This window comes from Triticum aestivum, chromosome 7D (assembly GCF_018294505.1).
Source record: "Triticum aestivum cultivar Chinese Spring chromosome 7D, IWGSC CS RefSeq v2.1, whole genome shotgun sequence".
NCBI lineage: Eukaryota > Viridiplantae > Streptophyta > Magnoliopsida > Poales > Poaceae > Triticum > Triticum aestivum.
In genome coordinates, this window is record NC_057814.1 from 202,299,456 (window position 1) to 202,315,634 (window position 16,179).

A 16,179-nucleotide genomic window follows, 5' to 3' on the forward strand; every position below is an offset into this window, starting at 1 on the left:
AACATAATCACTAGCATCACACATAATTTCAAAAGCAAGTTCCAATCAGGTGGTTGTATAATAGGTGCAGAAATTAAGGGTTTCTTGAGTGTTTCGAAGGCTTCTAAAGAATCATCATCAAAAACAAAAGGAACATCCTTTTGCAAAAGATTCGTAAGAGGCCTAGAAATTTTAGAAAAGTCTTTGATAAATCTCCTATAGTAACCAGCATGACCTAGGAAACTACAAATACCTTTGATATCTTTAGGACATGGCATTTTCTCAATTGCATCAACCTTACCTTTGTTCACTGTCGGTGTGGAACGACACCTATGGGATCACAAGAATCAATACTACGGTTGCCGGGGCGCGGGGTTGCGAGAAGAGCAGGGCTAGTAGACAACACAAGGATCGTTTACCCAGGTTCGGGCCGCGAGGATGCGTAAAACCCTAGTCCTACTTTGGTGGGTGTATTTCAGAGAGTTCTTGAGCTCTCGAACTAGCTGTGGTCAGTGCGTGGTTCAAAAGAGCTGAATCCTTCTCCAGTATGCCATGGGCCTCCTTTTATAGTCGGAAGGGGCTGCCACAGTGGCACACAGGAGGTGGAAAGGCGTACAGTGCCCTGAGCTTATCGCTCGTATTACAGGACAAGATGCATTTAATGCGTAGCTTAGGTGCCCCTTGCTTTATTGGCGACGGGGGCGAGGCCCGTCCCGTCCGTCACCACTCCTCCTGGCTTTGACACGCGCCCTGGCCAGTGAGGCGCGTGGTGCCATGTAGGCAGGCAGGCAGCTGAGGTGGCGCAGTGGCGGAGCCTTCACGAAGATCTGCATGCCGCCACGCAGGCGCTCGATGAGTTGGCCCGGGAGCTGCATGTTGCCACGCAGGTGCCCGCCCAGCTGGTTGGGCTGGCAGCTGCATGCGATCAGCGGTGGAAGTTGGTTGGCGGGCCTGGCGGTGGCCCTGCTGGCGCCCTTGGTGAGGGCCTTGCCGGGTGGCCCGGCTAGGGTTTGCCCTGTGCCCGGTAAGGTCTTGCCGTGGCGCGCTGTCGTCCCCGGCAAGGGCCTTGCCGAGGGTCTGGTGGCTTTCCTCGGCAAGGATCTTGCCGAGGATCGTCGTCTTCTAATCCTCATCTGATCTTGAATATGTCTTCACAAAGATCTGCATGCACCACAGAGGCGCCTCCCGAGCCCTGGCCCCACGTGGTGATGGCGTTGGGGACCGTGGGCTCAAGGGTGGCTCGCTCTGTTGGTGTGGGGCGAGCTGCCCCGGCAAGGATCTTGCCGGGCTGCTGAGGCTGCCCCGGCAAGGGTCTTGCCGGCGGAACCTGCTTCGTCCCTCTGCTCTTTGTGGTCTAGGCCTTGGCGTTGCTCTGATTATCTTGCGCTTTGGTCTTACCTTGGCTCACCTCCCCTGTTCTGCTTGGCATGACCGTAGGCGCGGCTCCGACTGCACGTGCACAGGTATAGGGGTACAAAAACACCCCTCTCTTTTTGTACACCGACAGGAGCCCCCGGGCCTGGGCCACACATAAGCGCGACATGTTGTTGGGCCAGGCCCAAAACGGTGTGCGGGCAGGCGGGGCGGTTTTTACCGCGGTAAAACTTTTTGTGCGTTGCGCTTCCCACGACCCGCGCACGCGGCGCGACGTGGAGGGGTGTGCATGACGTGGGCGGCTTGTGTGGGGCGGTTTCGACACGCATGCGTCACATCGCAGTAAATGGGTAGCGCGCCCCGCGGCTTCCCCATAAAAAGGGATAACCGCGGGCGCACTGTTCCTTTTACCCTTCGTGCAACCCCAATCTTAGAAACCTCCGCCTTCCTTCCTCTTCTCCTCCAAGCTTCGTTCCTGCTCGCCGCCATTGCGCTTCCGCCGCCCTCTGTCCTGCCCTCGTCCCCCAGCCGCCAGGGCGCCAAAATCCACCAAGGGCAAGGGAGTGGCCAAGGATGCCGGACCCGCGGAGCCACCAGAGAGTGCGCTGGCGGTGCAGCGGACGCAGTCCGCCTTCTTCCCCTCGACAGTTGACGTGTTGGAGCTTCGGGACTCCTTCAGGCCCCTGTGGGGAGTGAAGACGGGGGGAGGGAATTCGGGGCATCCAGCCACGCGTGTCATCCCCGCTGACTGCGCCGAGGATGCCCCAAATCGGTACCCTTTCTTTGTCGATTATTTTTCCTGCGGGCTATGTCCTCTCTTCTCCGATTTCTTCAGCGACGTCATGCATACCTTTGGCTTCCGCCTCCTAGATTTTACTCCAAATGCGGTGGCATGCATGGCCCTTTCCGCGCATCTCTACGAGGGCTTTGCCGGGGTGCATCTAAACATGGCGCTCTTCCGCCATTACTTCTCCCCTCGGATCCAACCAGGGGGCGCCATCTCCGGTTGCATTGCCTGGGTCTCAAGATCCAAGGGGGCATATCCGGAGGGCGCCATGAAGGAGAGGTGGGAAGAATGGCGGGCCCGGTGGTGCTCGAACGAGGAGAAGGACCCGCCGGTGTTCTGCGAAGTTCGCCGGGCGCGGCCGGTCCGCAGAAGTGATTGGAGCGATGTCGATGCTGATGACGAGAAGCTCATGGTCGCCACCACCAGGATCCTCTGGCTCACCGAGGCCGGCCTCACCCTTGAGATGATCGGGGCGGACTTCATCCGCCGCCGGATCGCTCCACTGCATAACAAGGCGAGGCCAGCCTGGCTCTTCATGAACCCCGCCAACATCATGCGACTTCATCCCGGCCTCGACCACAATTTCACAGTGATGGGGCACGCCCATTTCTGCCAGCGGCTCTTCCAGCTTGACGTGGGCCGCCCCGGCGAGGTCGAGCGGACCAACAAGGTCGCGAGGGCCGCCGCGAAGGCCGGCAAGGTCCTCAAGGGGCCTCTGTTCAACCTACCGACGGTGGTGGTCCCGTTGTGCAATAACTCGCGCCGGTCGGATATCATTGCCATGATGCCGGACTGCAAAGCGCATGGCCCTGACCCGAGCTAGAAGGAGCTGGAGGACGCCGAGGTGCAGCAGTTCTTTGACACTCTGCACGACGGGTACGTCAACGCCGACGCCGAGCGGTTGCTTGTCCAGGACACCACCCAGGCGGAGCTGGACTACATCGCCACCAGGGCGAGGGAGGCACAGCATGCCGAGGAGGCCGGCAGCGCCGGCGGTGTGGAGGACAAGGCCGCGACGGCCGCAGAGGAGGAGGAGATCGCCCGGTGGGTGGCGGCCGCCGGGGGATCCAGCAGCGCCGGCACCGAGGCTCCTCTGGTTGAAGATGTGACCGGCGAGTCATCGGAGGAGGAGACCGAGACCGCAGGCCCGACGCCGGCTATGGGGAGAGGGCGAGTCCTGCGGCGGGCCAGTTCCGGCGAGCCGGTCCGGCCCGGCAGGGCTGCGTGGCCATAGCTGACCTTGGAGGGGTCCGAGCGCCACACGAGGGCCGCGGCGGCAAAGAAGCCGGCGAAGGCCGCGGTGAAGAAGAAGACAGCCGCCCCTTCTTCATCCACGCGTGTCCAGACACCACCTCCTTCTGCTCCTCTGGCGGATGTTGATACCGAGGTTACTTTCGATTATGGATCCCTCAGCCCGAGGAGGAAGAGGAAAACAGCAGAGGAGGAGGCGGACGACGAGTAAGTATCTGGTTCCTTTTCGTTATCTCTGCCTCCTCAATCTGTGTTGCTCGTCTTGACTTGTCTTCATCTGTGCAGGGACGTGGAGACGCTGGCCCAGAGAGTGAAGAGGGCCAAGGTCTCGGCGGGTGGCTAGCCCCTAGTTGGTACTTCGGGGGCGCCACTGGTGGTGTTGAGCAGCCCGGACAGCAGCCCCCGGCATAGCCCCCAGCGTAAGTTCATCACTCTTCCCCCGTCGACATGTGTCAGGGGCACGACACTTTGGTGCTGACCTTGCCAGGTATGCAGGAGGAGAGCAGCAGTAGGAGGAGCCACAGAGGGTTACTCCCAACACGCTGCCCCATCGACCACGCCGCCCCGAGGGGCGTCCCCGGCAAGGGCGCCAGGCACCGGGCCCACGCACATGGAGGAGGGGGAGGAGAACTTGGGCGCCGACGGCTTTGCCTCGACGCCAAATGTTGGCGGGGAGGGGACTTCCGTTTCCCAGCCGAGTACTGGCACAGGTAAGTCGTTCGCCGTTCGTCCCTGCTTCTTTTTCTTTCGGGCTCTTGGTCCTGGCCTTGCCTCACCCCCTTCTTCGGCGTCCAGATTCCTCCTCGGTGAACGCAGAGGACGTGGACGCCGTCATCGAGGACGTCGCCAAGGCCGCCGAGGCGGACGCCGAGAAGATCGCCGCCGAGGAGGCCGCCAAGGGTGCTGCCGAGGACGCCGCCGAGGGGCCTACTGGGGAGGCCGGCAAGGCTGCCGCTGAGGAGACCGGCAAGGGGCCTGCCAGAGAGGCCGGCGGGGCTGCTGCCAAGGAGGAGGAGGTGGCTGATGACCAGCCTTCCTCTTCTACTGCTTCCGGCTCCGACAAGTACCTGAGGGTGAGTGACGACTTGTTCGTCCACCTTCCAGGCGCGTCGAGCACCAGGACACCCATTGAGGGAGAGGTGTTCGACGACGAAGTGCTTGCCGCTATCGGGCTTGAAGTCGTCGACGAGCCGATCGTTGGCGGCGACGGTTCACAGGAAGAGCGGCTCCTCCACGCCATGGGCGTCAGCTTCTCGAAGCTACAGGCGGTCCACCGCGCCCGCCTGGACAAGGCTAAGTCCAGGACGGCGGTGGTGGAGAAGGCGGAGGCGGACCTCCAGAAGCGCGTTGCCGAGACGCAGGACTGGTTCTGTGAGGCCCACAAGGAACTCAAGGCTGCCCAGGGCGAGCTGGCCAAGCGCGACGTGGAGCTCACCATGAAGCTCGCCGACGTCGAGAAAGCTCAAGAGACGGCGAGGAACTTGGCCGCGACCGCCGAAGCCGCCCGGACCCAGCGCGTGGCCGCGCTGAACTCCCAGGAGGAGGACCTCGCTGCACGCGAGGAGAAGCTTGCCGCCAGGCTTCGCGGCAAGGATGCAGAGGTGGAGAAGCTTGTCTTGCAGCGGACCAGTGAGCTAGAGCAGAGGCACAAAGAGGCACTCAATGCCCAGGCCCAGGTTCACGCCGGCAAGGTGGAGGAGTTGGAGGCGGAGCGCGACGGGCTGAAGTAGCAGGCCCTGAAGCTGTCCCAGGAGAAGGACATGCTTAACAGTGCCCTGACAGAGGCGTAGGGCGCGGGCGTCAGCAAGGCTGGAGTGCTCTCCGAGGCCAACAACTCCATCAAAGACCTCAAGCTGAAGCTGGAGGGTCTCGAGAAGGTGCTGTCGGAGGCGAAAACCCGAGAGGGAACCCTGGCCAAGGAGATGGAGGCCGAGAAGCAGTTGCGGAAGAGCGAGGGCCTCAACTTCGCGGATCACGTGGAGGGCGAGAACCGTTGGCTCGATCGCCTCGCCACCGTCGCCAACCAGGCCGCCGCGCAGCTGGCCATCATGGGGGTGCCGGACATGAGGTATGTCCCGGAGCGGAGCGTGAGCGCCAATTGCAGCCTGACCTGATGGGAATTGTAGCATAATTTAAAATTTTCCTACGCTCACCAAGATGCATCTATGGAGTCTACTAGCAACGAGGGGAAAAGAGTGCATCTACATACCCTTGTAGATCGCGAGCGGAAGCGTTCCAATGAACGTGGATGACGGAGTCGTACTCGCCGTGATCCAAATCACCGATGACCGAGTGCCGAACGGACGGCACCTCCGCGTTCAACACACGTACGGTGCAGCGACGTCTCCTCCTTCTTGATCCAGCAAGGGGAAAGGAGAGGTTGATGGAGATCCAGCAGCACGACGGTGTGGTGGTGGATGTAGCGGTTCTCCGGCAGGGCTTCGACGAGCTTCTGCGCGAGAGAGAGAGAGGTGTTGCAGGGGAGGAGGGAGGCGCCCAAGGCTGTAGTATCCTGCCCTCCCTCCCCCCTTTATATAGGCCCCTGGGGGGGTGCGCCAGCCCTGGAGATGAGATCCAAGGGGGGGGGGCGGCCACAAAGGGGGGAAGGGGTTGCCTTGCCCCCCAAGGCAAGGGGAAACTCCCCCCTAGGGTTCCCAACCCTAGGCGCATGGGGGGAGGCCCAAGGGGGGCGCCCCAGCCCACTAAGGGCTGGTTCCCTTCCACTTTCAGCCCACGGGGCCCTCCGGGATAGGTGGCCCCACCCGGTGGACCCCCGGGACCCTTCTGGTGGTCCCGGTACAATACCGATAACCCCCGAAACTTTCCCGGTGGCCGAAACTGGACTTCCTATATATAATTCTTCACCTCCGGACCATTCGGGAACATCTCGTGACGTCCGGGATCTCATCTGGGACTCCGAACAACTTTCGGGTTTCCGCATACATATATCTCTACAACCCTAGCGTCACCGAACCTTAAGTGTGTAGACCCTACGGGTTCGGGAGACAAACAGACATGACCGAGACGCCTCTCCGGTCAATAACCAACAGCGGGATCTGGATACCCATGTTGGCTCCCACATGCTCCATGATGATCTCATCAGATGAACCACGGTGTCGAGGATTCAATCAATCCCGTATGCAATTCCCTTTGTCAATCGGTATGTTACTTGCCCGAGATTCGATCGTCGGTATCCCAATACCTTGTTCAATCTCGTTACCGGCAAGTCTCTTTACTCGTACCGCAATGCATGATCCCGTCACTAACGCCTTAGTCACATTGAGCTCATTATGATGATGCATTACCGAGTGGGCCCAGAGATACCTCTCCGTCACACGGAGTGACAAATCCCAGTCTCGATCCGTGCCAACCCAACAGACACTTTCGGAGATACCCGTAGTGCACCTTTATAGCCACCCAGTTACGTTGTGACGTTTGGCACACCCAAAGCACTCCTACGGTATCCAGGAGTTGCACGATCTCATGGTCTAAGGAAAAGATACTTGACATTGGAAAAGCTCTACCAAACGAAACTACACGATCTTTTATGCTATGCTTAGGATTGGGTCTTGTCCATCACATCATTCTCCTAATGATGTGATCCCGTTATCAACGACATCCAATGTCCATAGTCAGGAAACCATGACTATCTGTTGATCAACGAGCTGGTCAACTAGAGGCTTACTAGGGACACTTTGTGGTCTATGTATTCACACATGTATTACGATTTCCGGATAATACAATTATAGCATGAATAATAGACAATTACCATGAACAAAGAAATATAATAATAACCATTTATTATTGCCTCTAGGGCATATTTCCAACAGTCTCCCACTTGCACTAGAGTCAATAATCTAGTTACATTGTGATGAATCGAACACCCATTGCGTCCTGGTGTTGATCATGTTTTGCCCTAGGGAGAGGTTTAGTCAACGGATCTGCTACATTCAGGTCCGTATGTACTTTACAAATATCTATGTCTCCATTTTGAACACTTTCACAAATGGAGTTGAAGCGACGCTTGATATGCCTGGTCTTCCTGTGAAACCTGGGCTCCTTCGCAAGGGCAATGGCTCCAGTGTTGTCACAGAAGAGAGTCATCGGGCCCGACGCATTGGGAATCACCCCTAGGTCGGTAATGAACTCCTTCATCCAGACTGCTTCTTGTGCTGCCTCCGAGGCTGCCATGTACTCCGCTTCACATGTAGATCCGGCCACGACGCTTTGCTTGCAACTGCACCAGCTTACTGCTCCTCCATTCAAAATATACACGTATCCGGTTTGTGACTTCGAGTCATCCAGATCTGCGTCGAAGCTAGCGTCGACGTAACCCTTTACGACGAGCTCTTCGCCACCTCCATAAACGAGAAACATATCCTTAGTCCTCTTCAGGTACTTCAGGATATTCTTGACCGCTGTCCAGTGTTCCTTGCCGGGATTACTTTGGAACCTTCCTACCAAACTTACGGCAAGGTTTACATCAGGTCTGGTACACAGCATGGCATACATAATAGACCCTATGGCCGAGGCATAGGGGATGACACTCATCTCTTCTATATCTTTTGCCGTGGTCGGGCATTGAGCCGTGCTCAATTGCACACCTTGCAATACAGGCAAGAACCCCTTCTTGGACTGATCCATATTGAACTTCTTCAATATCTTGTCAAGGTATGTACTTTTTGAAAGACCAATGAGGCGTCTTGATCTATCTCTATAGATCTTGATGCCTAATATATAAGCAGCTTCTCCAAGGTCCTTCATTGAAAAACACTTATTCAAATAGGCCTTTATACTTTCCAAGAATTCTATATCATTTCCCATCAATAGTATGTCATCCACATATAATATGAGAAATGCTACAGAGCTCCCACTCACTTTCTTGTAAACACAGGCTTCTCCATAAGTCTGTGTAAACCCAAACGCTTTGATCATCTCATCAAAGCGAATGTTCCAACTCCGAGATGCTTGCACCAGCCCATAGATTGAGCGCTGGAGCTTGCACACTTTGTTAGCATTCTTAGGATCGACAAAACCTTCCGGCTGCATCATATACAACTCTTCCTTAAGGAAGCCATTAAGGAATGCCGTTTTGACGTCCATCTGCCATATCTCATAATCATAGTATGCGACAATTGCTAACATGATTCGGACGGACTTCAGCTTCGCTACGGGTGAGAAAGTCTCATCGTAGTCAACCCCTTGGACTTGTCGATAACCCTTAGCGACAAGTCGAGCTTTGTAGATGGTCACATTACCATCCGCGTCCGTCTTCTTCTTAAAGATCCATTTGTTTTCTATGGCTCGCCGATCATCGGGCAAGTCAGTCAAAGTCCATACTTCGTTTTCATACATGGATCCTATCTCGGATTTCATGGCTTCTAGCTATTTGTTGGAATCCGGGCCCGCCATCGCTTCTTCATAGTTCGAAGGTTCACCGTTGTCTAACAACATGATTTCCAGGACAGGGTTGCCGTACCACTCTGGTGCGGAACGTGTCCTTGTGGACCTACGAAGTTCAGTAGTAACTTGATCCGAAGCTTCATGATCATCATCATTAACTTCCTCCCTAGTCGGTGTAGGCACCACAGGAACATTTTCCCGCGCTGCGCTACTTTCCGGTTCGGAAGGGGTGACTGTCACCTCATCAAGTTCCACTTTCCTCCCACTCAATTCTTTCGAGAGAAACTCCTTCTCCAGAAAGGACCCGTTCTTGGCAACGAAGATCTTGCCTTCGGATCTGAGGTAGAAGGTATACCCAATAGTTTCCTTAGGGTATCCTATGAAGACACATTTTTCCGACTTGGGTTCGAGCTTTTCAGGTTGAAGTTTCTTGACATAAGCATCGCATCCCCAAACTTTTAGAAACGACAGCTTAGGTTTCTTCCCAAACCATAATTCATACGGTGTCGTCTCAACGGATTTCGACGGAGCCCTATTTAAAGTGAATGTGGCAGTCTCTAAAGCATAGCCCCAAAATGAGAGCGGTAAATCGGTAAGAGACATCATAGATCGCACCATATCCAATAGAGTGCGATTACGACGTTCGGACACACCATTTCTCTGAGGTGTTCCAGGCGGCGTGAGTTGTGAAACTATTCCACATTTCCTTAAGTGTGCACCAAATTCGTGACTTAAATATTCTCCACCACGATCTGATCGTAAGAATTTTATTTTCCTGTCACGTTGATTCTCGACTTCACTCTGAAATTCCTTGAACTTTTCAAAGGTTTCAGACTTGTGTTTCATTAGGTAGACATACCCATATCTACTTAAGTCATCAGTGAGAGTGAGAACATAACGATATCCTCCGCGAGCCTCAACACTCATTGGACCGCACACATCGGTATGTATGATTTCCAATAAGTTGGTTGCTCGCTCCATTGTTCCGGAGAACGGAGTCTTGGTCATCTTACCCATGAGGCATGGTTCGCATGTGTCAAATGATTCGTAATCAAGAGACTCCAAAAGTCCATCTGCATGGAGCTTCTTCATGCGCTTGACACCAATGTGACCAAGGCGGCAGTGCCACAAGTATGTGGGACTATCGTTATCAACTTTACATCTTTTGGTATTCACACTATGAACATGTGTAACATCACGTTCGAGATTCATCAAAAATAAACCATTGACCAGCGGGGCATGACCATAAAACATATCTCTCAAATAAATAGAATAACCATTATTCTCAGATTTAAATGAGTAGCCATCTCGAATTAAACGAGATCCAGATACAATGTTCATGCTCAAAGCTGGCACTAAATAACAATTATTGAGGTTTAAAACTAATCCCGTGGGTAGATGCAGAGGTAGCGTGCCAACGGCGATCACATCGACCTTGGAACCATTCCCGACGCGCATCGTCACCTCGTCCTTTGCCAGTCTCCGTTTATTCCGTAGTTCCTGCTTTGAGTTACAAATATGAGCAACCGCACCGGTATCAAATACCCAGGGCTACTACGAGTACTGGTAAGGTACACATCAATTACTTGTATATCACATATACCTTGGGTGTTGCCGGCCTTCTTCTTGTCCGCTAAATATTTGGGGCAGTTCCGCTTCCAGTGACCACTTCCCTTGCAATAAAAGCACTCAGTCTCGGGCTTGGGTCCATTCTTTGACTTCTTCCCGGTAACTGGCTTACCGGGCGCGGCAAATCCCTTGCCGTCCTTCTTGAAGTTCTTCTTACCCTTGCCCTTCTTGAACTTAGTGGTTTTATTCACCATCAACACTTGATGTTCTTTTCTGATCTCTACCTCAGCTGATTTCAGCATTGAATATACCTCAGGAATGGTTTTTCCATCCCCTACATATTGAAGTTCATCACAAAGCTCTTGTAGCTTGGTGGAAGCGACTGGAGAATTCTGTCAACGACCGCGTCATCCGGGAGATTAACTCCCAGCTGAGACAAGCGGTTGTGCAACCCAGACATTCTGAGTATGTGCTCACTAACAGAACTGTTCTCCTCCATTTTACAGCTGAAGAACATGTTGGAGACATCATATCTCTCGACCCGGGCATGAGCTTGAAAAACCAGTTTCAGCTCCTCGAACATCTGATATGCTCCATGTTTCTCAAAACGCTTTTGGAGACCCGGTTCTAAGCTGTAAAGCATGCCGCACTGAACGAGGGAGTAATCATCAACACGCTGCTGCCAAGCGTTCATAACGTCTTGGTTCTCAGGGATTGGTGCTTCACCTAGCGGTGCTTCTAAGACATAATCTTTCTTGGCTGCTATGAGGATGATCCTCAGGTTCCGGACCCAGTCCGTATAGTTGCTGCCATCATCTTTCAGCTTGGTTTTCTCTAGGAACGCGTTGAAATTGAGGACAACGTGGGCCATTTGATCTACAATACATAGTGTAAAGATTTTAGACTAAGTTCATGATAATTAAGTTCATCTAATCAAATTATTTAATGAACTCCCACTCAGATAGACATCCCTCTAGTCATCTAAGTGAAACATGATCCGAGTCAACTAGGCCGTGTCCGATCATCACGTGAGACGGACTAGTCAAGATCGGTGAACATCTCCATGTTGATCGTATCTTCTATACGACTCATGCTCGACCTTTTGGTCCTCCGTGTTCCGAGGCCATGTCTGTACATGCTAGGCTCGTCAAGTCAACCTAAGTGTATTGCGTGTGTTCCGAGGCCATGTCTGTACATGCTAGGCTCGTCAACACCCGTTGTATTCGAACGTTAGAATCTATCACACCCGATCATCACGTGGTGCTTCGAAACAATGAACCTTCGCAACGGTGCACAGTTAGGGTGAACACTTTCTTGAAATTATTACAAGGGATCATCTTACTTACTACCATCGTTCTAAGCAAATAAGATGCAAAAACATGATAAACATCACATGCAATCAACTAGTGACATGATATGGCCAATATCATTATGCTCCTTTGATCTCCATCTTCGGGGCACCATGATCATCTTCGTCACCGGCATGACACCATGATCTCCATCATCATGATCTCCATCATTGTGTCTTCATGAAGTCGTCACGCCAATGATTACTTCTACTTCTATGGCTAACGCGTTTAGCAACAAAGTAAAGTAAATTACATGGCGTTATTCAATGACACGCAGGTCATGCAAAATAATAAAGACAACTCCTATGGCTCCTGCCGATTGTCATACTCATCGACATGCAAGTCGTGATTCCTATTACAAGAATATGATCAATCTCATACATCACATATATCATTCATCACATCTTCTGGCCATATCACATCACATAGCACTTGCTGCAAAAACAAGTTAGACGTCCTCTAATTGTTGTTGCAAGTTTTTTACGTGGTTTGTAGGTTTCTAGCAAGAACGTTTCTTACCTACGTAGGACCACAACATGATTTTCCAATTTCTATTTACCCTTCATAAGGACCCTTTTCATCGAATCCGTTCCGACTAAAGTAGGAGAGACAGACACACGCTAGCCACCTTATGCAACTAGTGCATGTCAATCGGTGGAACCTGTCTCACGTAAGCGTACGTGTAAGGTCGGTCCGGGCCGCTTCATCCTACAATGCCGCCGAAACAAGAAACGACTAGTAGCGGCAAGAAGAATTGGCAAACTCAACGCCCACAACTGCTTTGTGTTCTACTCGTGCATAGTAACTACGCATAGGCCTGGCTCATGATGCCACTGATGGGAATCGTAGCATAATTTAAAATTTTCCTACGCTCACCAAGATGCATCTATGGAGTCTACTAGCAACGAGGGGAAAGGAGTGCATCTACATACCCTTGTAGATCGCGAGTGGAAGCGTTCCAATGAACGTGGATGACGGAGTCGTACTCGCCGTGATCCAAATCACCGATGACCGAGTGCCGAACGGACGGCACCTCCGCGTTCAACACACGTACGGTGCAGTGACGTCTCCTCCTTCTTGATCCAGCAAGGGGAAAGGAGAGGTTGATGGAGATCCAGCAGCACGACGGCGTGGTGGTGGATGTAGCGGTTCTCCGGCAGGGCTTCGCCGAGCTTCTGCGCGAGAGAGAGAGGTGTTGCAGGGGAGGAGGGAGGCGCCCAAGGCTGTACTATCCTGCCCTCCCTCCCCCCCCTTTATATAGGCCCCTGGGGGGGTGCGCCAGCCCTGGAGATGAGATCCAAGGGGGGGGGGGCGGCGGCCACAAAGGGGGGAAGGGGTTGCCTTGCCCCCCAAGGCAAGGGGAAACTCCCCCCTAGGGTTCCCAACCCTAGGCGCATGGGGGGAGGCCCAAGGGGGGCGCCCCAGCCCACTAAGGACTGGTTCCCTTCCACTTTCAGCCCACGGGGCCCTCCGGGATAGGTGGCCCCACCCGGTGGACCCCCGGGACCCTTCCGGTGGTCCCGGTACAATACCGGTAACCCCCGAAACTTTCCCGGTGGCCGAAACTAGACTTCCTATATATAATTCTTCACCTCCGGACCATTCCGAAACCTCTCGTGACGTCCCGGATCTCATCTGGGACTCCGAACAACTTTCGGGTTTCCGCATACATATATCTCTACAACCCAAGCGTCACCGAACCTTAAGTGTGTAGACCCTACGGGTTCGGGAGACATGCAGACATGACCGAGACGCCTCTCCGGTCAATAACCAACAGCGGGATCTGGATACCCATGTTGGCTCCCACATGCTCCACGATGATCTCATCAGATGAACCACGGTGTCGAGGATTCAATCAATCCCGTATGCAATTCCCTTTGTCAATCGGTATGTTACTTGCACGAGATTCGATCGTCGGTATCCCAATACCTTGTTCAATCTCATTACCGGCAAGTCTCTTTACTCGTACCGCAATGCATGATCCCGTGACTAACGCCTTAGTCACATTGAGCTCATTATGATGATGCATTACCGAGTGGGCCCAGAGATACCTCTCCGTCACACGGAGTGACAAATCCCAGTCTCGATCCGTGCCAACCCAACAGACACTTTCGGAGATACCCGTAGTGCACCTTTATAGCCACCCAGTTACGTTGTGACGTTTGGCACACCCAAAGCACTCCTACGGTATCCGGGAGTTGCACGATCTCATGGTCTAAGGAAAAGATACTTGACATTGGAAAAGCTCTAGCAAACGGAACTACACGATCTTTTATGCTATGCATAGGATTGGGTCTTCTCCATCACATCATTCTCCTAATGATGTGATCCCGTTATCAACGACATCCAATGTCCATAGTCAGGAAACCATGACTATCTGTTGATCACGAGCTGGTCAACTAGAGGCTTACTAGGGACACTTTGTGGTCTATGTATTCACACATGTATTACGATTTCCGGATAATACAATTATAGCATGAATAATAGACAATTACCATGAACAAAGAAATATAATAATAACCATTTATTATTGCCTCTAGGGCATATTTCCAACATGACCATGTTCTTTGAGAAGGTCGTCGGCGCTCTGGAGCGGCTCCACGCCAACCGGGCGGCCTCACTGGTCGACGAGTCCCGGAGGCTTTGCCAGGGTGCCATGACCAAGGTTCTCACCAAGGTGGCGCACTGGTACCCCGACCTCGACTTCAACGCCGCGCTGGAGAGCTTGCCAGAGGGTACTGACCTCGCGCCGCTCAGGGAGCGCATCAAGCCCATCATCAGCCGAGTCGGCGAAATTCAGAGGGTGGAGAGCCAGCGCAGGGATTAGGCATCCCGTTCTTTATCGCCGCTGCAGGTTCACAACCAAGACAATCGCTATCTCTAGTTAGAACCGCAGCAACAATTCGACGTAATATAACTCTGCAGCACTTTCAGTATTATGCATGTTATTTTCCTGTTCGATTTTCCTTTGTATGTCCTCCCTACATTACTGGGTAGGCTTGCCGGCGCGTAAACCCAAGGCGGCGTCTTGGGGATGGATCCCCATTGGCCTGCCGGGTGTGCTTGCTGCCAGGCGAACCACCTTGCCGCCCTTAGCGCGGCCGCCCGAACTGTCGAGCTTGACTCGAGTCAGAGTCGGGAGCGTTGCCAAGTGCGGAAGGCTACCCCGCCACTCTCAACGCGGCTGCTTTGAGCTGTTGAGCGGACTCGAAACAGAACAAGGGCGTTGCCAATTGCGGGAGGGCCCCTTTGTGTGCAGGTTTCTCATACATAGGCGAGATCTCCGAGGACGATAACCTTATGTATAGGAGGAAATAACTCAAAGCTCTCAATGACTTAGCTTTTCTGTTGCCGAGCCGGCGTCGTTCCTCCGGCCGCCTTCTTCTCAGGAGCCAAGGGCGATGAAGAACTGCTAGGCTAATTACTAGACCAGATTCTCACAATTGCGCCCACCTACCTGGCGCGCCAAAGATGTCGGTGTGGAACGACACCTACGGGATCACAAGAATCCCTACTACGGTTGCCGGGGCACGGGGTTGCGAGAAGAGCAGGGCTATTAGATAGCACAAGGATCGTTTACCCAGGTTCGGGCCGCGAGGATACGTAAAACCCTAGTCCTGCTTTGGTGGGTGTATTTCAGAGAGTTCTTGAGCTCTCGAACTAGCTGTGGTCAGTGCGTGGTTCGAAAGAGCCGAATCCTTCTCCAGTATGCCATGGGCCTCCTTTTATAGTCGGAAGGGGCTGCCACAATGGCACACAGGAGGTGGAAAGGCGTACAGTGCCCTGAGCTTATCGCTCGTATTACAGGACATGACGCATTTAATGCGTAGCTTAGGTGTCACCTTGCTTTATTGGGGACGGGGGCGAGGCCCGTCCCGTCCGTCGCTGCTCCTCCTCGCTTTGACAGGCGCCCTGGCCAGTGAGGTGCGTGGTGCCATGTAGGCAGGCAGGCAGCTGAGGTGGCGCAGTGGCGGAGCCTTCACGAAGATCTGCATGCCGCCACGCAGGCGCTTGATGAGTTGGCCTGGGAGCTGCATGTTGCCACGCAGGTGCCCGCCCAGCTGGTTGGGCTGGCAGCTGCATGTGATCGGCGGTGGAAGGTTGGTTGGCGTGGGCCTGGCGGTGGCCCTGCTGGTGTCCTTGGTGAGGGCCTTGTCGGGTGGCCCGGCAAAGGTCTTGCCGTGGCGCGCTGTCGTCTCCGGCAAGGGCCTTGCCGGGGGTCTGGTGGCCTTCCTCGGCAAGGATCTTGCCGAGGATCATCGTCTTCTAATCCTCATCTGATCTTGAATATGTATTCACAAAGATCTGCATGCCACCACGGAGGTGCCTCCCGAGCCCTAGCCCAATGTGATGTTGGAGACCGTGGGCTCAAGGTGGCCCACTCTGTTGGTGCGGGGCGAGCTGTCCCGGCAAGGATCTTCCCGGGGCTGCTGAGGCTGCCCCGCCAAGGGTCTTGCCGGGGGAATC